Raw genomic sequence first — 23,324 nt, 5'->3', positions numbered from 1 at the left:
TCCAGGGGCAGCCAGCCAGTTGTGGCAGCTCAAATTTAGACATAGGTCCTGGTTCAGCACACCTCCAAATGCAATCGAGAATCAGGAGGTGGCAGATGCAGAGGAGGAAGAAATCCAGAGAGCTGTCAGGTTGAGAGAGAAAAAGAAAGGGAGAAAAGGAAGAAAGGGGAAGGAGAGAAGCAAGGAAAAAGGGAAGGAGAAAAAAAGGATGGAGGGAGGATAAAGGAAAGGGGAAGGGTAGAAGGGGTTCCTGTTCCTCCAATCAGATCACTGTGACAAAGGACTGTGGGCGTGAAGTTTACACAGCAAAATACAAAAATAATGCAAGCTGCTAAAGTTTCCAGGAATTGTCATTTCGCCAGCCTTCCCAGAAGGTAACAGCTCAGAAGTGAATGGATTTATAAATATTTTGAAATTTCAAAAAAGTCTACATTAGGGTCTAATATTTGGGAGCATTAAAAAAAAACAAAACACCAAGCTTCTGGAAGCATCTCCTCCTCTCAGTTTCCTTTCATCTTCCTCCAGAGTAAGGAGGAATGAGTTCTACTAAGGGTGCCCCCAAGGCTCTGTCATCTAAACACGCAGAACAGGGCTGGGCTCCTCCTTAGTGGAGACGCCTATTCAGGGTTCTCAGTCCTCAGTGTTACGTCCTCCTGCCGACTTAGAACTCAGGCCTGCTCTTCCACACTTCATGAGATTGGCCAAGTGTCTAATCCAATCGAGTTGTGAAATCTGGATGCTTACATGGGAAAATCTGGATCTTAGCAGGAAAAGAGTACATTTTACACAAAGGGAACCAAATAGAAATTTGGAAAAAACAACCCGAAAAAAATTATAAATGCCTTGAAAACACTTCCTTTCTCTGGCCTTTGAGAAACCAGCAGCCAATGTCTTCCAAGTTGAAAAATCAGTCCAGCTTAAGTTTAACTGGCTTCCTTCTGTTCTCCAAAGCAGATGATTATCATATTTGACTATTCTCAGTCAGAGCCTGTTCAGAACAGCCTGGCCACTGTAAAATCCAAAGACATTTCCCTCTCAGATTGCCGTTTAAAACGCCTCTCTGATAATGACAAGCCTAGACACAGCAAATGGCGTTTTCAGCCTTACTAGACTTTTTCTAGTGATAAGAAGCTGGCAAAGATAGATCCATGTTACATTTCTTGGGATGCAACTTGACTTTACTTTTTTTCATTTGTAAGGATTAGTAGAAAAAATAGATTATTCAGGGTATAAATTAAAGGAGAGTTTGTGATCAAACCATCCTGGAGTTCTAGTAGCATTCACCCTCCGTGGCAGGGATGAGTCATTGACATCTTGCTTAGAGGAGCCAAAAGGTTCTCAGAAAGCCAGCCGAGGCTGATGGTGTGGGGGCTGCTCTCTTCACCTGGCTTGGTTCAACATAGTACCAGAGGATCCTGGCTCAGCAGGTTCTGAGAGAAAATAAGGGGCCAACCTCTTCCAAAATGAAATCAGATACAGAAAAGGGAGTACTCTTAATTTACTCCATGGCAGGACTGAAAGGAGCCTGAAATCAGAACTAGTTACTCCCAGGTCTAATTTGTCCCTCTCTCCACTGGCTATATGTTCACCATCTGTATGTTCCAGTCATGGCGGATGGTCATGAGTTCAAAAATTCTTCCACTTAAGGCAAGTCTCTGGACTACAATGTACTAGCATGTGGCAGTAAAATGCTTTGTCTTCATCCTTCTGATTCCAGAGACTAAATAGTTATATGGCAATCAATCTACTAATATTTCCTCACACAGATAAATTACAGTGCCATCCGTGAGGAAAGTACTGATAATTATCTAGTGACCAAAACCTTTAGACAGGGCAGGAAAAATAAAGGTTATTTTTCATATAAAGGAGATATGAAAGAGAAACAGAGCAAAGTTCTCCAACCTCTCTCTCTGTCAGTTTCCTCATCAGTGAAATTCATTTATTCATCTGGGAAACAAATTTGCTGTGTTCCCACTATTTATGCCAGGCTCTGTACTAGGGGCTAAGGATTCAAGAGTATGCAAGATAGACACAGACCTCACATCTACTCTCTGCCAATTCCAAACCTAGATGATGGCCCTGAACCCTTGGCTCTTCTTTCCCTCATCATCCCTTTCATCCCTTTTCATGATCTTTCCCTTTCATCAAAAGAAATCTAACATGGCTCTTCCATTGCACTGCATTATAGTCAGAACCACATTCTGAGGAGTCTTTCCAGAAGACTGTCTCAACTTGAGCCTGATTTGGAGTTGATTTGCTCCTCATTTAAAATTTAATCCCTCCTCTTAGAATATTGTGCTTCATGACAAAGAGTCCCTCCTTGACCAAACTAGGCCTTGACTTTTGAACTTCCATGTCCATCTTTACATCTCCTAATTTTAGCAAGAATCCTAGTAGACAGATTTAGCCAGAATTCCTCACCCTTGATATCTCATCACCTTTTTCATCTCCCACCATCCCCCAGGTAATATCTGATCACCCTGGATGGCCTTCAGGAGGAATCCCATTAGGTCAGTTAGCAAGAATTACTCTACTCCTTGAGTAACTTTCCATCCAACGACCTTCTACCCTGCTCCTTGGCTATAAATCCCCCCTTGTTCTTGCTGCATTTAGAGTTGAGCCTAGGTCTATAGCAGTTTCGTTTCCCCTACTGTAATAGTCCTGAATATAATCTGTTTTGTTTTGTTTAGTTTAGATTGGCCCAGAGCTAACATTTGTTGCCAATCTTTCTCTCTTTTTTTTTCCCTCCCCAAAGCCTCAGTACATAGTTGTATATCTTAGTTGTAAGTGATTCTATTTCTTCTATGTGGGATGCTGCCACAGCATGGCTTGATGAGCCGTACATAGGTCTGCATCTAGGATCCAAACCAGCAAACCCTGGGCTGCCAAAGTGGAGCGCACAAACTTAACCACTCGGCCACTGGGCTGGCCCCTTTAATTTGTTTTTACTGCTTTAACTACTCTCCAGTTCTGGTTTTCTCTGACACTATCATCCAAACCTGAACGTAAATTACTTCAATCAACCCATGAGATCTAACCTAAAGCAGAGACCAACTATGGGAAGGAAATGGAGTTTTCTTTTCGGAGAAGGTGTGGGGGAAGGTAGTTACAGCAAGAAGACCTGGGTAGTGTGCTGCCAAGGAAGGCATTGGGTAGACTGAAGCTAGGCGCTCCAGGAAGTAGGAAAGAGGATTGGATGAGGAGAGCGGGAAAAGGGACAAAATAGATGTGCCAATGATGTTACAGCTGGCAGCTCTCAGAAGTGCTTCAGTAGCCAAAACAATGGCTGCTACATGGAGATACAAAGGTACCATACAAAGGTATGGTATGTCACAGCAATTTACACTTTCCAGAAATATACTCACCCCATGAGTAGAAAACCCATTTTACATTCCTTTTCAGAGTAATTCAACTCACACTTGATACAGCTCACTCAAGTTACCAAGTTTTCCTATTGACATCTCAATACAAAAATTTTCGGGATTATTCAAAGCTCATTTGAAAAGCCTCAAAAAATTATAATTAAAAGAACAAAATGGCTGCATTTTGGCTCCTTGAAAAAAATCAAACCATAATTTTTCTTACAGTGAAAGAGTAATACTGTCTGTAATTTATTTAGAGAGTATCTAGAGTGATGCAAACATGCATATTAAACACTCTCTATTTCATTTCATCTGACTAAATGAATAAATACATTATAGCATCCAGACACACAGTTGAAACATTTCCCCGAGTATTCTTTAAACACAATGCACAAGATTGCAATGGCATCATGACTGATAAAATGACAAAGACGCTGTTAATCAAGTGAATAAAAAGCAACCGCATGAATTATTTATGCCAATAATATTTGTAACCATACAAATTATAGATTGATGCTATATTGGAGTGTTCATTATTCCAGCTAACATACATCACACAATGGCCCCTCTCCCTCGCCTCAATATTTAATTTCCTTGGATAGCTTTAATTCAGTGATACCACTTAAAACAGAACCATGGGGACAACAGCAATTTTTTTTGGTTGTCTCAAAATGTGATTTCTCCCTTTTTATGAAATAGTTACTCCACAGACCACAGCCACAGCTGGACTTCTTTCAGAACTTTCTACATGAAAGACCACAGAAATGGCCTAGGCCAGGGAGATTAGAATTCCACCTTCCTTCATCTTCTCTCTGAGAGAAGGTGGCATATGTGACAATCACTCTGAAATGGTCTTTTCTCACTCCTTTATTAAGGCCAGAGTGGCAACATTTTCAGGGAGGGGTAGCTAAAGCAGCTCTTCTAAGCCAGGGACCACAAACATTTTCTTTTGCTAACCTAAAATATGTTCCAGAGAACTTCAAAAATATTGAATATCTCGAAAGATAATGACTTCTCCTTCAACTATGAGATCCATCATCTACACTGATGTCTTCATCTCAATAGAAAATACACTCACAACCACACACACATATTCACACACGCACACACTCTCCCATTCACACTCACTTTGAGCAGCTCAATGCCTGCTTAGAAACTGTGAAGATAATCATTTTTCCTTAGCTAACCCCATCTTTCCAAGTTTGGAAGGGGCTCCTCAGGTGTCGCCACAGTGGGCTGGACACCCACCAAACTGTGAGTTCCTCTGTGGCTGGGAGCAAGTGTGTCACAGCAGTACTCTCACAGCACCCACTGTTCTTTAAAATACTGTTTGATTACTAAATTGGAGTTGATTCTTAATGAACAACTGACCCTTTAGGAAAGAGCTAGAAGGTAGTACTACACCTTCCTTTTTGAGATTCACTTCCTTGTTCACAAAGAGATGGAATATATATGGAATGCCACTACAGACTGTCAACATGGAGAGGAAAGAAGCCAAAGAGAGAATGTCTGGTAACTTCTCCAAAAATACCAATCTTCTTAGTGAGACATCTCCACTTAAATATCACACCAGCAGTCTGAATGATGCCCACAGCAAAACTCATCTCTAGTCCCCAACCTCCTTCCTCAGATTCTCTCTATGCCTTTTCACATATTAATTTCACTTCCTGAAATACCCTTCCCCAACGTTGCTGGCCCCTCTCTCACCACTGCCCACTGCCCCAGCTCTCTTAGCGGTTAAGAGCATGAACTTGGGTTTGATCATGCCTTTCCCACTGCCTAGCTGGGTGATCCTGGGGAAGTCACTTCATGCTCGGTGCCTCCATTTCTTCATCTACATAATAGGGCCAATAAAAATTCCTGCTCCATATGGCTGTGCAGAAGGTTAAATGAGTTGATAGATCTTAAATAGTTACAACAGAGTCTGGCACATAATAGGTGGATTTTAAGTGACTGTTGTCAGCGTTTCTGTTCTTTTTATCCCATAGCTGGACCTTGGACATAGGCTTAAGACAACACCCTCTTGTTACCTTTCTTCCTCCCCTACTAAGCTGAGTTCAGGGACCATTTCTCACTCCCTGTCCATCTTCTGAGTGCAGCGCCTGGTACAAGGTGCAGACACGTTAAATGTGGGAGGGAGCAATAGGGTTGTGGCTTCCCCTAAGGACAACCTTATCCTCTCTGTGTCTGGGTTCAAAATCTGTCTTTAAGTCCTGTAAAAAATTCTGCTTCTAAATGCGCATCTTTCCTATTTGTGATACCAACTTTAATGGTTTTGGCATTTACACATCACTTGCCCTTTTGCATTATTCTTATGATCTGCCTTCCTTCTTCATCCTCTTACACTGTCATCCGAATAATCTTTCTAAGAGCCAATCTGATTATTTTTTTAAAAAAGGACAATAATCATTATTGGCATCGCTCGGATCATCAACACTGAGCTCAGTCTCCCGACCTGGCACTGAGATTCCTCTCCAATAAGGTCCTTACTTACCTTTCCAACATCATTTCCCGTGGCCTGCCCAATACACACCTTAATTCACCTTTTTCATTTCCTGTCTCCAAGCCTGTGCCCCAAGCTAGGCCTTCATCCTACAAACACTCATGACCCATTCATCCTGGAAACACTCATGTCCATCCGTTAAAATCTAATTCATTCTTCAGGATCAAAACCAAATGCCATTTCCTCCATAAAAGTTCTTTTCAAAATTAATCTCTACCTCCCGTACAGTTTCAAAACATTCTTTACAGGAAGGTGGTTTTTATTCAAGGAATTGTGACTGTTTTAACTTTAGTTATTTATATATATCAAGTTCTTAGAAAACAGGGACTACGTCTTAATCATGTCTGTATCCAGGATTATGCCTAGAGCAGTGTTTCACAACCTACTGTACATAACTTTTAAGTTGAATTAAAAAGGAAAAGAAATGTAGTTGACGCCTAGGATCCTAGTACTCATATGTGCTGACAGTTAATTTAAAAAAATTTAAATTTGCTTAAGTTCCACTCTCAGAATTACCCTTGAGTGTTCGATACCTGCCTGAACCCCGGTATTCGGTTATAAGATTCAAAGTCTCCTTTGAATGCTCTGAAGCATCTTGCACACAAAAGGCACTCAAAACATTTGTTGAATTTAATTGTTGAATTGTTTCTGGGTCAAAAGAACAAGTCCCCAAGATTATAACCACCACCTGGTTACAGCAAGGGTACAGCATGATGACATGACTTACAGATCTTATCTTGACTTTCCCCATCCCACCCTACTGGAACCATGACCAGTGAGATTGCCAAAGTCTGCCTGTTGGGAGTCTATAGGCAAGATGTGAGCACCAAGGGCTTCGCTAACAGAGAAAGCGATTGAAGTGGCAGCCTCTGGGGAAGTCCAGAACCCAGAAGCCAGGACTTTAGCAGGTAAGAAAGGGATTTCCACATCCCAGTCATGGGCTAGAGTTCTTCAGCTTTGAGTTGCGAAGGGGCCCCTCCCAAGATGGCACCCTACACATGGAGACAGTGGGGAGCCAGGAAGGAACAATCCCTGAAGTGGCTATTCTCGGGTTGAGGAGGGAGAAGCCAGACAATTTTCTTGCTTTTGCTCTGAATTGACTTAATTTGTTTAATTTCGTGTTGATTGTTATTCCCTCCCAGTCTTTGATAAAGTGTCCTTTAGCCATTCCAGCCATCTCAAACCATGAACCAGTGTAGTCTATCAGGTGTGCAATAGCATTATGTCTAAAACACGTATATACCTTAATTAAAAAATAATTTATTGCTAAAAAATGCTAACCATCATCTGAGCCTTCAGCGAGTGGTAATCTTTATGCTGGTGGAGGGTCCTGCCTCAATGCTGATGGCCGCTGACTGCTCAGGGTGGTGGTTGCTGAAGGTTGGGGTGGCTGTGGCAGTATTTTAAAATAAGACAACAGTGAATTTTGCCTCATCAATTGACCCTTCCTTTCATGAACAATTTCTGTATAGCATACAATGCTGTCTGACAGCATTTCACCCACCGTAAAACATCCTTCAAAATTCGAGTCAATCTTCTCAAACCCTGCAGCTGCTTTATCAACTAAGTTTATGAAATATTCTTAATCCTATGTTGTAATTTCAACAATCTTCACAGCATCTTTACCAGCAGTAGATTTCATCTCAAGAAACTACTTTCTTTGCTCGTGCATAAGAAGCAACTCCTCATCCGTTAAAGTTTTATCATGAGATTGCAGCAATTCAGTCACATCTTCAGACTCCACTTCTAATTCTAGTTCTCTTGCTAGTTCCACGACATCCGCAGTTACTTCCTCCACTGAAGCCTTGAACGCCTCAAAGTCATCCATAAGGGTTGGAATCAACTTCTTTCAAACTCCTGTTAATGTTGATACTTTGACTTCTTCCCATGAATCATGAATGTTCTTAATGGTATCTAGAATGGTGAATCCTTTCCAGAAGGTTTTCAATTTACTTTGCCCAGATCCATCAGAGAATCCCTATCTCTGGCAGCAATATCCTTACAAAATGTATTTATTATCTTAAATAATAAGACTTGAAAGTCAAAATTACCCCTTGATCCATGGGCTGCAGAATAGATGTTGTGTTAGCAGGCATGAAAACAACAATAATCTCATCGTACATCTCCATCAGAGCTTTTGGGGAGCCAGGTGCATTGTCAAGGAGCAGTAATACTTTGAAAGGAATCTTTCTTTCCCGGCAGTAGGTCTCAACAGTGGGCTTAAAATATTCAGCAAACCACGCTGTAAACAGATGTGCTTCATCTAGGCTTTGTTGTTCCATTATAGAGCACAGGCAGAGTAGATTTAGCACAATTCTTAAGGGCCCTAGGATTTTTGGAATGGTAAATGAGCATTGGCTTCAACTTCAAGTCCCCAGCTGCATTAGCTCCTAACAAGAGTCAGCCTGTCCTTTGAAGCTTTGAAGCCAGACACTGACTTCTCCTCTCTAGCTATGAAAGCCCTAGATGGCATCTTCTTCCAATATAAGGCTGTTTCATCTACATTGAAAATGTGTTGTTCAGTGCAGCCACCTTCATTTAATTGTCTTATCTGGATCTTCTGGGGAAGTAACTTGCCGCAGCTTCAACATCAGCACTTGCTGCTTCACCCGCACTTTTATGTTCTGGTGACGGCTTCTTTCCTCAAACCTCGTGAACCAACCTCTGCTACCTTCAAACTTTTCTTCTGCAGCTTCCTCATCTCTCTCAGCCTTCAAAGAATTGAAGAGTTGGGCTTTGGCTTAAGGGAATGTTGTGGCTGGTTTGATCTTCTATCCAGACCACTGAGACTTTCTCCATATCAGCAATAAGGCTGTTTTGTTTTCTTATCTTTCGTGTGTTCACCGGAGTAGCACTTTTAATTTCCTTCAAGAACTTCTCCTTTGCATTCACAACTTGGCTGTTTGGCACAAGAGGCCTAGCTTTTAGCCTATCTCAGCTTTTGACATGGCTTCCTCACTAAGCTTAATCATTTCTAGCTTTTGATTTAGAACGAGAAACGTGACTCTTCCTTTCACTTGAACTTAGAGGCCATGGTAGGGTTATTAATTGGCCAAATTTCAATACTGCTGTGTCTTAGAGAATAGGGAGGCCCAAGGAGCAGGAGAGAGATGGGGGAACAGCCAGTCAGTGGAGGAGTCAGAACACGCACGACATTTATCCATTAAGTTTGCTGATTCACATGGTTCGTGGTGCCTCAAAACACTTAGAATAGTAACATCAAAGATCACTCATCACAGATCACCACAACAAATATAACAATAATGAAAAAGTTTGAAATACTGTGAGAATTAGCAAAATGTGACACATAGAGATGAAGTGAGCAAATGCTGTTGGAAAAATGGTGTCGATAGACTTGCTCTACACAGAGTTGCCACAAAACATCAATTTGTAAAAATCACAATATCTGCAAGGTGCAAAAAAGTGAAGCGCAATAAAACAAGGTACATCTGTGTGATATTTGCTCTATATTAAAGTTACCTTCAAAACCTGCCTTTCTCACAGCACTAGCTCCTCAGTGTCCTGAAGGGCAGCGATTGTGACCCATATCTAAGTTACCCACAACATCTCACACAGCCCCATCCTACAGTGGGCAGAACGGTGTATGATGAATGAGTAAATACATGGGAAAAGTAATTTCCCAGGGACTCATTTGGATTTTCATTGGCAGTAATCCCTTTTTAAAAGTCCGACGAGCCCCTCTTCCCTTCTTAGTCAACAAGCGGTCTTGGATGAACACCATCACGTTGGCACCTGCTAAGGCCTGGGCTGTCATAACAACCCGTCTCCAAGAGGGGTCACCAGCATCTGTTTATGGAGGTCAAATTTGAGTGCCACATCACAGGACAAGGGTACCTTGTAGTCAACAGAATTATCTGTATTTCTGCTTGAGAGCCACTGTCTCCCTTTTAACCATTCCCCTATTTTCCATTTCCTTTTCATTTAATATACACAATAGCATCTCTGTCTCAAAGAGACTCTCCTATCCCTCAGACAAGTGTCCTGTCTAACCAGAAAGACTATCACAGTGTGGACATGGTTCACCACTTAGATGCTTTTTCATAACTGCAAATACATTCCAGGTTTCTGAAGATGTGTCTGGACCAGCTTCCTGGAAAATCCACAAGCAGTTAGAAGGAGATGATGTATGGGGCTCTCATGGACATTTATCCAAATAAGGGATGTGAATATAGAGGAATGACTAGCCCACACTCACATACAAGGTACTGTGTTCAAGTGGAATTAGATGGAGCATCAACTTACATGTGACACGCCACCTCCAGAACTTCATCTGGGAAGTCTCGTGGGAACCTTGGGTCTGACCATTTCTGAGGCTTGTAGAAAGGCTTAGAAAATTACCTTCAGTTTAGAAAAGCAGAAGCCTACAGCTTTTTAATAACTTTTTTATGCTGGGAGCCTCAAAATTTACCATTTGTGTATGTGTTGCTCAAAAACAAAACATTGTTATTTAATAAAAATGTGAGTAGAGACTAAATAAATTGGCATAGGAACGATGGAGACTTTCTGACAACTGACAATGAACCCCGGAAACTATTTGTTTCGTTTTATTTTCCCAGGAGGGAAATCAGAGTGAGAAAATCTGTGAATTCACAGCTTGATTTACGTTAAACTTTCATGGAGAAGCCTGGAACATCAATAAGACATAAGTCTTCCTAAGGAGCTGAGCACAGACATCCCAGACACCCAATTTCTCAGCCTCATCTTGCAGAACACAGACATGTACATTCATAAGGGACCCGGTAGACAATGGGAGAGAGGAAGTGAGTTAACAGCTTCTGTTTTCAACAGTGTTCCGTGTTTAAGGTGCAATAAGCACACCAGGGCTCTATATCCCAGAGGGAGACCAGCCACTGAACACTGTTTAGCAGGGGAAAGACTTCACCAAGGGAAAGACACACAAGAAACATGAATGTCCTCATTCTCATCTTCTGGAATCCTCAAGAGTTAATTTGAGATGTGTGGAGTTTTTAGGACCAAAAAGCAAGACACAATCATGTGTGGGCTACTCTAACTTGTCAAAATACAATTTATTGTCAAAACAATGGATAAACTGATTCTCTCCAGTTGCTTGTAGGGACTGAGGCCAAGGAAGGAATGGAAATCACTTCAGAAGCAGCTGACAGCTAATGGCTGCCTAATGACTAAGGAGCTGCTCCCTCCAGCCCCCTGAGTCTCCACCAAGCATCACACAAGATAGGAGGAGGGAACTGGGAAGAGAGAAGTCGAAGAAGTAATGTTGCAATATAGGATAGAAATATGGTCCTAGCATCCTGAGTTTCAATTAATTCTCATACAGATGATGGTTAAGTTGGCAAGCCAGCCCACAGACAGCTATAAAATGGACAGAAGAGTAAAATATTGTCTAATAATAATTCAAAATACAGGTGCACATGGGGCCGGCCCCATGGCAGAGTGGTTAAGTTCACGCACTCCACTTCGGCAGCCCAGGGTTTCACCAGTTCGGATCCTGGGTGCAGACATGGCACCACTCATCAAGCCATGTTGAGGCAGCGTCCCACACGCCACAACTAGAAGGACCCACAACTAAAATATACAACTATGTACTGGCAGGATTTGGGGAGAAAAAGCAAAAACAAAGAAGACTGTCAACAGTTATTAGCTCAGGTGCCAATCTTTAAAAAAAAAACAAAATACAGGCGTGGAAAATAGTATCGTGACTTCTGATTGATTACGCAAGTTGATCTTCTCTGCCTCAATCAACCCCACTAAAATGACAGTTAGAATAAGAAATAAAATGACAGTAGGAAAAATAGCATAAATCCACAACAATTTTATTTTAAAAATGTAAGAGGCCCTGAGAAGGCAAGAGATTGAAGTCAGAAAGAAGATGGAAGGGTGATAACGAAACACGGCACAATAGTCTACAGCATGGAAATCCATGGAAAGGACCCAAGTGATCTGGCAGAACTTGACAACACCTGAGACTCCTTGTAGGACAAAGGATGAGGGTGAGACATAGGGCAGGAAAAAGAAATTATTTGGGAGCCTAAATGTGAAGCAACCAACCGCTTATCTTACCATGTCCCCTTCATCCTGCCAACTACCTGTGATCTCCTTCTCTCATCTCCCCCTCTCACTCCTCTCCATCATCCCAGACCCTGCCCCCCCAAAAAAGAATTTTGTAGCAATCTTCTGTAAAGAAATTGAAAGGCCTCAGAGAAAAAGACTCCACGTAAACTAGTCCACATAATGAGTCACAAAGCAGCTAAGGGCCGTGGTCTTAATCATGAATGGATAATCATAACAAATGAGCAAAACCTCCAACAAGCAAGATAAATAAATGGGAGAAAATGTTCCTGGAAAAAATAAAAGTAAAGAAGAAGTAGAAAAGAATTTCAAACATCCCAATGAAAGTCAAGAAAATATATCCATAAAACAATAAGAGAATGCTATAAAAAAGGAAGAATGAGTAAGCAAGAAAAAACCCTGGTAATTGAAAATTACTTTTAAAATTAAAAAGAGATGAATCAGGAAATATTCTCATTTCCCATAAAATCATGACAATTTTAGAATTTGAAGTCATCTCAAAATGTGCCTACATATAAAAAGAAAAGAGAAAAACTGGTCCTCTACAAAGGAATAGGAATCAGACTTTTCAGGACTAAGTCCGGATGACCGAAGACACATGAAACTCCTACTGAAAAGTTACTCTTTCCCACTATCCCATTCTAACCACTCATTCTTTCAATCCCTAACAATGAGCCAGAGGAAAATAATTTTCATCTGAGAATTCTATGTTCATCCTAATTGTCAATCCAACATGAGAATAGAATAAAAACATTTTCAAATATTCAGAGACTCAGAAAAGTTAGTCCCTTTACAGCCTTTCATCACAAGATAACTGAAGACATGTACAACCAAAATGAAGGATTGGCCATAGAATGAAGACAGGATGATTTTGGGGAACGAGTGGATCTGAAGCAGGAAACTCCCAGAGTCACAGGTGAGAGAGAGCAGAGTGATGGAGGACCCAAGGGAGGACAGCCTAGGGGAAAAGGGCCCTGCAGTGAACCTGATGTAGGAGTGTCAGAAATTGAACTTGTGATTAAAGGGCCAAAAGGCAGGGAAAAGAACAGTATTTGGAAATTCCATGAAAATAGAAAGCTCCACAAACAAGAAAATTGAACTATAGTCATCATTAGCTCCACCAGAAGCAATGTCACAAATAGTATTTGATTTTCAATTTTTAGAATGAAGTTTTCAGTAAAGTGCTAAAGCCTTAAGTGTAGCTATATAACAGAATGAAATAGTATGAGCCTGTTAGACAAAAATAAAAAGAGGTGGGGAGCACAGGAGTACTAAAATCTTAATTTTACAAAGTAGGCAATCTAAAAGATAGTTTATTAGTGAAAATTCATCAAGCTGTACAGTGAACTTTTTGCTATGAATATTTATTTCAGTAACAAGTAAAGAAACAAAAAATAACAATATAATTATATGGCAAGTTTGGAGGAATGGGCACGAGAGATTATCAGTGAACTAATTCTCATAGATCATAGCAGAAAGTCAACAGATGTCTAAGACTAATAAATTAGGAAACAACAATAAAAGGCTATTACATTGAGATTTGAAGGCAACATCCAGAACAAACAGCTAAAAAAGAAACAAGTAGCTGCTTTTAGACATATACTGGCATTATTTTGATTAAAAACTAGTAAATTTTAAAGAAAATAGTACTGTTGCAAATGTACAATGTATCAGCAAGTTACAAGATAAATTAAGTTTCTATGAGCTGGTCCAGGAAATGAATGGTCACTTATAACAGGTGTTGACCAACTAAATCTGCTTCACTTCCTGTTTTTATAAATAAAGTTTTATTGGAACACAGTCACACACTCATTTGTTTACATATTGTCTATGGCTGCGTTCTGCTACAACAGCAGAGTTGAGGAGTGCAACAGAGACAGTACAGCCCAGAAAGCATAAAATGTCTACTATCGGGCCCTTTACAGAAAAGTTCACCAATCCCTCATTTGTAACACTGATTTTCTGGGGAAATGTAACCTGTAGTCAACTTGATTTTTAGAGTCAGTTTCTAGGTTGGGGACTGCTTTGCTCTCTGACAAGCACAGCTCACCTGATGGGAACAGATGTGCCCCAAGACTCGGTGTCTAATGTTTTCTCATTTGCGACATGTAAAATGTGCATATAAGATTCCTGTCTCCATTTTGCAGAGATGGGAAGACATTCTGTCACTACATGGTAATTCTCCTGACCTTTCAGATGACAGTAAGAACCTGGCCTTTGTATTTTTATTGCTACGTGCTGGACGTTGCCTGTCAAAAAAGAGCAGCCTTTACATGCTCACATAAAAATGAATTTCTGCCTGTATCTCGATGTAGGTATTAGAATGAAGCTTATCAACATCAACTAACACAAGCATTCAGCATTCTAGGCCAAAAACTCAGCAGCTGGGCATTAAAAGACATAGCAGAGATACTGTTTTTTGTTTTTAAAGATATACTAGTCTGAACGTCATGTCTTTGGGTTTTCTCATTACAGTCCTTTAAGTTGTCATATTTGTTTGAGCTGCTCTAGCCAAGGCAACTGTTAAGTGCACCTTGACAACAGCAAAACAACAAGGATGATGGTGGTGATGATGATGATAACAGCAGCCACAAACATTTAGAACAATACCTTTGTTCTAAGCATTTCACACATAGTATCTCATTTAATTGATACAACAACCCTATAAGGGGGTACTATTATTATCATCTTCAGATGAAGAAATGAGAAACATTTTACAGATGAGGAAACTAAGTTACAGTGAGATTATATAAATTGCCCAAACCTACAAAGCGAATAAGAGGTAGAAGTAGGATTCAAACCCATGCATTCTGGTGCCAGAGTCCTTCAGAACCAATCTTGCCTCTCCAAATCCAACACACACTTACTAATAGGTCTATCCACCCTAAGGAAGAAAGATCCACGAGACTAGAGAAATCACCACCCATTCCTGCCCTCAGGAGCACAGTTACAGTGTCCACAGTTCTACAGATGGGAGCTTACTTAAATACAATTAGCCAAGTACTTTCCCATCAGGAATCTCTTCCCTTTTAAATCAAAACTGATGCCCCGCCCATTCCTCCTGGATACGTGGCACTCCTGAATGGACAGGCACTAGCTCCCTGTATTGCACCAGTCAAGGGGCACATCCTTCAGCCTTGCACTTCCTGGATGGCTTCAACTCTGCCCAATATCCAGATAATCACATGAAGCGTCAACTGGCATCAACAATTCTCCCAGCTGCTGTGGTTCTGTCTGATCACTGTAAACAAGACTTTCTGAACCAGATAACAGACTCTCGGGTTTTACGAGGTAACTGAGCATCACGTGCAAGGCCCTGGCTTCCGGGGTCCACCACTTAGGGACTGTGTGCCCTTCGATCAGATGCTTCATCGCAGTTTTTTCTTCTGTAAAGTAAGGATAAAAGTACTTACAGCTCACAGGGCTGATGTAATGAGATGTGCACAAAATGCTTAGTACTATGCCTGGCACATAGTAAATTATTGATAAATAGTTATTTTTATTTCCAGATGTTTCAAATGGTAGCTCGTTTTCTTATTCCTCTTGATCCCACCTTGAGAATTATCATGATGCTATATAGTCCAAACTGTCTCTAAATCAAAGAATTGCCTCCAAAAGAACAATTCTTCAGAGATGTATTAAAAGATGAAATAAACGCATTCTTTACTTTAAAAGGAATTAATATGTATAATATTATATAAAATTTTCTTAATATCAGATCTATAGGCTTTAGGACTATGCTGTCACTAGAAATTAGGGCTAATATGTTAATACTTGTTATTCAATAAATTATAAATATTAATACACTACTTAGTAATACTGATATAGTTACTAATCAATACTTACAATTATTAATATTAATGCAATCTTATGCAATAATTACTGTGATAACGAGAGAAACAGATGTTTCACGTTACCATAACGCTGACCACGGCTCTAGAAGAATAACCTGACAACATCTAGAACAGCCTCAGCCACACTTCCAGCAGGTACCCCTGTGAGGAAGCTGGGGAGCAATAACGTCCTTAGAGGACAGCGTAGCATTAAACACAAATAGTTCCTATCTATTAGAGGGAAATACAGTATTCTGGTTAAATTGAGATGGACTAGATCTAGGCCCAAATTTTGCTTGGATGGGAGCTACTTTCTGCTTCCCTATGCCTTAAAAAATAAAAGGCCGTGAAGCACTGGGAGAGGGGGACAAAGGTGGGAGCAGCCTCCCATGCCCTTTCTCGGATGAAAAATCCAAAGTTGGCGAGGAGGAGGAAAGACATTACTCCACAGTCAAGTTTGATCATATTAGATCACAACTAGAAGTTTCCTCAGGGAGCAAACTGTATAAGAACTTTGCTCTCAAGGGAGATAGATGTGGATCCTACTTCTGGTGCTACCACCTACCAGCTGCAAAACCATGAACAAGTTTTCATCTTCTTTTAGTCTCAGTTTCTCAATCTGCAAAACGGGGATTATAGCAGACTTCCTCAGAGGGCTACTGTGAGGATGAAATTAGGGAATGCACATAAAGGGCTTAACAGAGCCGAGTCCAAATGAGCAAGCTACACATTTTAAATATTAGTAACACGTCTGACATATCAACAGCTAACGCTAAAACTGGACCAAGTATAAGTATTCTGCTCTCTCATACACTTACACACATTTATCCACATCTCACACAGCCCTCTGCATCTTGCCCTGATGGTCAATGAGGGCAATGTTTCCTGCCACTGTCCAGTACAATTAAAAAAACTGTCATTATGTCAACTGGCATCCTGGCCCCCACTCATAGCACAGACCTGAGATGTGATCTAGAGGAGTGGTCAGGCTACAAGAAATCATGCAGGCTTCAATTCTGGTCCAGATTAAAATCTTTGCTTATCATCAAAATAACATTTTCCTCACAGCATTGGGCCAAGATCTCCATCCCAGTGAGTCGCAGAGGAGAGAAGAAGAGCCAGCAGGAGTATTTATAGGTCACTGACTTGGTTCAGGGCCAAAAGTATTTCTTTTAACCACCATCTCTGCCAAAGGAACTATCTGTGGATTCTCCTAATGGTATCCTGAAGCTTTTAAAAATAACGAATGAAACTGAAAAGAAAAATAGAGGCATGAAAGCTGTTATACTGAACTCTTCTCTGAAGCTCATGAACAAATGATGTAAAAACATCTCAAGAAAGAGACTGAAACTATTTTCTTTCCTTAAGATCCAAAGCAGAAATTTAGAATCGAAAGCTCCAAGAAAGAGAGGGGAGAGGAGCAAGAGCACCAGAGGGCGAAGGAAACCCAAACCTTCTAACAGACTTGGACAGTGGCTGTTCTTAACTATACCAGTCGAATGGTGTAGGCAGGTTCCTTAACGGCTGGGGCCCAGCTTATGTCACCTGCAGGAGGAGAGTGGAACCTCGCAGATATTGGCCTCTTTTCATACCACCTTCCTATGAAAACTCTTATGAATAAGAAATTAGTGGCCTTTATAAAGGCATCATTTTATTTAAATTGTGTAAACTGATTTTTTTCCCTAGTTTCTTGTGTAGGAGAGGGAAACAAAGCTAAATTTTATACTAACTTTTTAAAAATCTCACGTAATGTTAGCAACTGACCAACCTCTCCTTGAATTTCATATGCATCAAGAGGAGTTAAGAAAACATACAGTCTTCTGAAATGTTTCCTGGATTCTTTCCTCTTTTTTCCACAAAAATAGAACTACCCTTTTTTCTTTTTTGATGGGAGATGAGGATTATATAGGAGATTTGGCAACCCGAATGAACATATGAGAAAGCCAACTGTATAACTAAAGGAAGTAGATCCCCCAAAATTATTCGCTTAGAGAATTTCAAACTTTGGTGCTAAAGCTTCAAAACAATAACCATCACCACCACTGAAGCTGAGTTCAGCCTTGCTGACTACCAATTAAGGGCTCTGACAAAGAAAGGCTTCTTGGCGGCCAGACAAAGCTGACCATCCAGGAGAATCCATAGCCCCTGCCCTCTGCACACCAAGAAGAGGAAGCAGAATTCCAGGTAGCCTGGAGGAAACCTTATAGATCTAGGGCTGTGGGGAGGGCAGCTGAGGAACAGCCATTCCCACCCCTCAAATAGGGTTCTGGAAGCCATGGTAAACTGCCAGTAACTGGTTCCTAGAGAAGTGCCTCAAATCACAGAGCCAGCCAGGTATGGCACTGCATGGGAATGCAAGCAGACCAATCTCCCCAGGACTTACGAGGGTACTGCCTCTCCGCCATCTTCCAGGTCTCCCACAACCCTCAAAGGTTCCTTCAGGTAGACACAATTTGGGTTGCCGGCACAACTTCATTCAGAGAGGTTGAATGGGTATCTCATCTCTGAGACCAAAACTTTCTGGGTTTCAGTAATATCTGCTTATTATCCAATCAGAAATATCAGCATTACCTGGGAACTTGCTTATGAATGCACATTCTCAGCCCCACGTGAGACCTATGAATCTGAAACTCTGGGAGGGGCCCAGGAATTTGTCTAAGTCTGCGAACCCCCGAGCATTCTAGAGCAACACGACTTCATGAAAAATTAGCCTTGACAACAACATCTGGATGGATGTCGGGTAACAGATAGGTGCCTGAATAGAAGAAACCCTCTCTGTCCACAGTTGGTTTCCACTCCCCAATTATCTTACTTAACAGTTTCCCTTTGCAAAAAGTATCCTCTCACACGCAGCATTTTATAATAAGCAATTTATTGCAAATAGCCAGTTTCAAAAAAGAACCCCTGACTTTGTAGTTTCCCTCAAAATCACATTATTATTTAAGGGGCCTGCCTTTTACATATTTTTTTATAACACCTAGAGCAATACAAATCCTCCACAAGCTCTAGCTAATACGGATAAATGCATTATGAGTAATTTGAGGAGCAAGCACTCAAATTAGCAAGGTCTGGTTTCCTGAAGATTACCAAAGGCTGGGGAGGTGGGAGGGGGCGAACTCAGACAAAATAGGCATTGACTAAAAGGCAGAAAGGAAGCAAAAAATTTATTCTGAACAGATGCCAAGACTTTGCCACATGCTTACAGTAAGAGAAATGGAGAGTGAAGAATATTATTTTTAAAACCTTCTTTCTTGAGAACTAAGTTAATAATAGCCCTGCTTTAAGATATTAGGTAAATACTTCTTCAATGAAAGACATTAGGCAAACACAGAATATTAGCATGAAATATGCCTTAAATTATTTAAAGGATACAGGCTATTTATCTTCCACGGACAGGAATCACCTGCCTTCAGTGATAAAATCCAAGCAGATAATTTTTTGATAAAACTGTCTTCTTTATAAGCTGTCGGTCATGTACCATTTATACCCAAGGCTGGGACAAACACATGAGCCATTGAAATTCCTCAGCAATACTCAGGCTGCTGAATTCGCTCACAGTAGTAATGGATCTTAGCCTGCCTGCCTTTAACTGCATTCACTCAAAGGAAAAAGCTGATGAGAAAGCAGGAGTGTAGAAATGATGTGACAGAGTGGAAAGTGATGAATAAGTCATAATTATTATTATTAAGAGGCACTCATTTTCACTTTCACATTCATTAGATGTTAATAAAATTAATCCTTATTCTTCCACTTGGCAGATAAGAAAGCTCTAGCCCAGCAGGTCTCAGCCGTAGCCGTCCATTAGATTCACCTAGAGAGCTTAAAACAAAAAACCAAAAACTGCCACCCCACCACAGAACAACTGGATCACAGTGCCTAGAGAGAGGCCCAGGAATTAATGACTCTGGTGCTTTATGAGGGTTGAGAAACACTGTTCTAGGAGAATTCTTTACAAAAATCAATTTTGGGGGGCCTGCCCAGGGGCACAGCGGTTAAGTGTGCATGTTCCATTTATGCAGCCCAGGGTTTGCTGGTTCGGATCCTGGGTGCAGACCTATGCACCGCTTGGCAAGTCAAGCTGTGTCAGGCATCCTACATAAAATAGAGGAAGATGGGCATGGATGTTAGCTCAGGGCCAGTCTTCCTCAGCAAAAAGAGGAGGATTGGCGGCAGATGTTAGCTCAGGGCTAATCTTCCTCAAAAAAAAAGTCAATTTTTGGGCAAATTGGCTATTCTGGGACTTGGTCATTTAGTGAACTAGCCTGCTCCATTCCTGAAGGATCAGGAGTAGGACACAGCCTTGGCCCATCTTAGCATTCCTGGGAGATGTCAAGCATATCCTATGGTTATGAAGGAGAAAAAAATACTAATTCAATATTTCCTCGTTATCCCTCGGTGGGAGGAGAGGGGAATGTGTCTGATGACAAGCCGCTGAAATAGCACATCTGAATTAACTGAGATAGTGGAAGGGACAAAGGGGGAGAAGCTGGGTTAGTTGTTATTCTTAAAAATGTTCTTCTCTCCTTCTCCTTCATCAGCATCGTCATCACCATCATCATCCACCACCAGAATAGATACCTAAGGAGGCCTTACTATAGAACACAACCTGAGCGTAAGAGGATAATTCATGAATGCCTTGGCTCATTACGTGGCAATTAAAGGGGGAGAGGGGAGCTATTCAGATATCTCTGGAAGAACGCCTAGATCCCCCAGAACTTCACAGCCTATGTCATCCTTTCAGAGTAAAAGCATACCTTGTAGATTGAGACAAAAAACTTTAGAGCAGAAACGTCAACTTGGAGAGCAAATAGATGTTTAATATTTGTTCTTACTCAATTAACATTACCTGGTACCAAAGATAAGCCAAGGCCATGCCGGGTACTTCCATTTCACAGTCTCTTTTATGACACAATACTATAGTTCCAAGAGCTCCGTGTACCATTTTCTATTACATAGGAACCTCTTATAATAATTAATTGCTATAGAAGCTCTATGACACTGGAATTTTACTCTATATTTTATGTTTTTTATAGCTTATTGTTGGTAAGATGTTTATATGATACCAAGTCTTTGTTCAAAAAGCTGCTCCTCTCCATAATGTTGTTCTCATAGAAAACCTATCTGTTTTGACAATAAATCGCTCTGTGGCACTGTTTCCAGGAATATGCTGAGGCAGAATGTAGGGGCTCCCTCCATGGTCCTCAAGGCAAATCAAGATGATCCCGGGTATTATACGTATGCGGTTGCAACTCTTTCTTTTTTCTTAGTCCGACTCAAAAACTGGACCAAAATGCTCATTTTAATTATTGAGAAAGTTCTCAACTCTATTTTCTTAGTACATAATGTCAAATCCTATTTTTATCACTGATCTTTTTCAAATTCAATATATCTAAACTTCAAATTCATCATATCTAAAAAATGGCCTTAGATATATCTAATCAGTTTTGTGGCTTTTCCTTTGGTTTTAATGCAAACTCTAGGATAAGAACATCTAAGAAGGTGACCCCAGGTGTACAGAACCTGAATCTAACAGAATCCTGCACCTTTGGCTTTTAACTTGGAATAATGACTTGGTGACAAATCTCTCTCCTAAAAATTTGTACTTACATAATATTTTACGAGATATTTTGGAAACTTTCTGGGGGATTTTACTATATTTCACAATGATATGGCTTTAAAAGATTACAAGTTTTGATTCCAATCAAATCTAATGCAACAGCAGGTCAAATAAGGTCTTGGAAGTTGTTGAGTATTTAATTCACGGTAAGTATTTACAGGACTGGCAAAAATATTCCAGATTACCGAAGTCAGTGAACGTTTTCCTTTACAGTTCTTCCCCTCTTCAAGTTTATTAATCACCTTCAAATGATAACTTGTCCCAAGATGGTTAAAAAACTTATCATATGTACATTTTCATTCTCAGCACCCTTTCAGAGATAGTAGTTTGAGGCATGAGGGGAAGCCTCAGAAAGAGCTCATGACCTTAAGAAGCAGATGAAGGGGAAGTGGAAGTAAACATGGTTAGGAATGCCCTAAATTGGAATTTAAGACACCTGAATGATAGCCCGAACTGGGATGACTCTTTCGTGTCCCTCCCTCGGCAGGGAACATTAAACCTGTCTTGGCCTTAAAATAAAAAGTGCCTGTAAAAAGAGAATATGAGAATGGCTTTCTCTAAGATTCCTTCACACCTTTAAAAGGCTATGGTTCTAAGCAAACTTGGAATTTGGTTTTAGTATGGTCTTAAAAACTCTTCATCTTTCCAATTTAAAATGTTCCATCTCCTGTAAATCTCACTACTGATCTGATATCCTGCCATGACATTCCAGACATGAGACAGGAGAAAATGTGACAGGCTTATGTGGATGCTATTCCCATCCTCTCACTACCCTGACTTTGCCAGGAGCCAGCTCAATCCTGGAACGCTTCAAAAAACATGTCCTTACCACTAAAGTTCTAGAATAGGGATTCAAATTTAAAGTGTAAGAAAGGGCCTCAGTTTAGACTTGAGCCCAGACATATGACTTCACGCCTAGCTCTTACACTACCATTCATCTGAGGCTCAGTTTATTCCTCTCTGCAGCAGAAAATAACAAATCATGTTGGCAAATGCTATGACATTTAAGCAGGCTAATATTTTTAAGATAGAAGTAGAGGAGGATGGGAAAAAGAGCTTCTGGCACTTTGGGCTCATGGGAAGGCACGTACTACCCCCACTATCACCACTACATCATGTTATCTTGTTGCAACTTGTTATTCTCAAGTGCCCAAAAATATCTGTGGATGAATGATGATGACAAAGCAGCTGTCAACATTTAAATCCGATAAACTTCAAACAGGAGGAGATGTGATGTGTGGGAAGGGGTTCAAATCCCAGCCAAGTATCATTAACTACACGGTCTAAGACCAGTTACTTGACCTCTCTATGGCTATTTCCGCATCTATAAAACAGGGAAAGTATAATTTTTCTCATTGGCATTACTTTGAATATTAAATGATATATGACGTGAAAAGGGCTCCGTATAGTGCCTGGAACATAATAATGTGTGATAAATAGCAATGATGATTATGTAGCAAAAATTGACTTTACTAAGAAAACTCAAATATGCTGGAAATCAGATCCTATTTATCCACTACTAATAATATGATAAGCTATCTTTAAGCCTCTCATAGTAATCTTTGACTTGTAATTTGCTATCACCTTCTCTTTAAGAAAAGATACTCTGTATTCCACAGAAGATAACGTATTAAATATTTGTCTTCCCTGAAACTTCCTAATCCTCATCTCCTTAACTGTTGAAGGAACAGCACTATGAGCCTAAAGCTCACTCATTGATGGGAAATGGGGAAACACTGTGACAAAGTATAGTGGACTCTATGGAAAGAGTTAATTCAGTGATAACAGCCAGGGAAGTAGGAAGGAAGGACTGGCAAATCAAATATGATGAATTCCATGCCAAGTCCATAGAACCAAAAAAGATCTACTTTCTAACTGTGTTAGTCTGTCCAAACCACAAACAGCTCAATTACTTTTTAGAATTTAATTTAATTTATCCA

At 40.5% G+C, this 23,324-nt stretch overlaps 1 protein-coding gene across 14 annotated transcripts in view; it reads right to left on the bottom strand.

Moving 5' to 3' along the window:
- Positions 1–23,324, bottom strand: part of TNIK (TRAF2 and NCK interacting kinase) — a 382,525-nt gene that overhangs the window by 200,960 nt on the left and 158,241 nt on the right. The gene's annotated exons all lie outside the window — the stretch shown is intronic.

This window comes from Equus quagga, chromosome 4, assembly GCF_021613505.1.
Source record: "Equus quagga isolate Etosha38 chromosome 4, UCLA_HA_Equagga_1.0, whole genome shotgun sequence".
NCBI classification, from domain to species: Eukaryota; Metazoa; Chordata; class Mammalia; order Perissodactyla; family Equidae; genus Equus; species Equus quagga.
The sequence above is the reverse complement of the archived record's forward strand: the minus strand, read 5'-3'. Positions and strand labels throughout refer to the sequence as shown.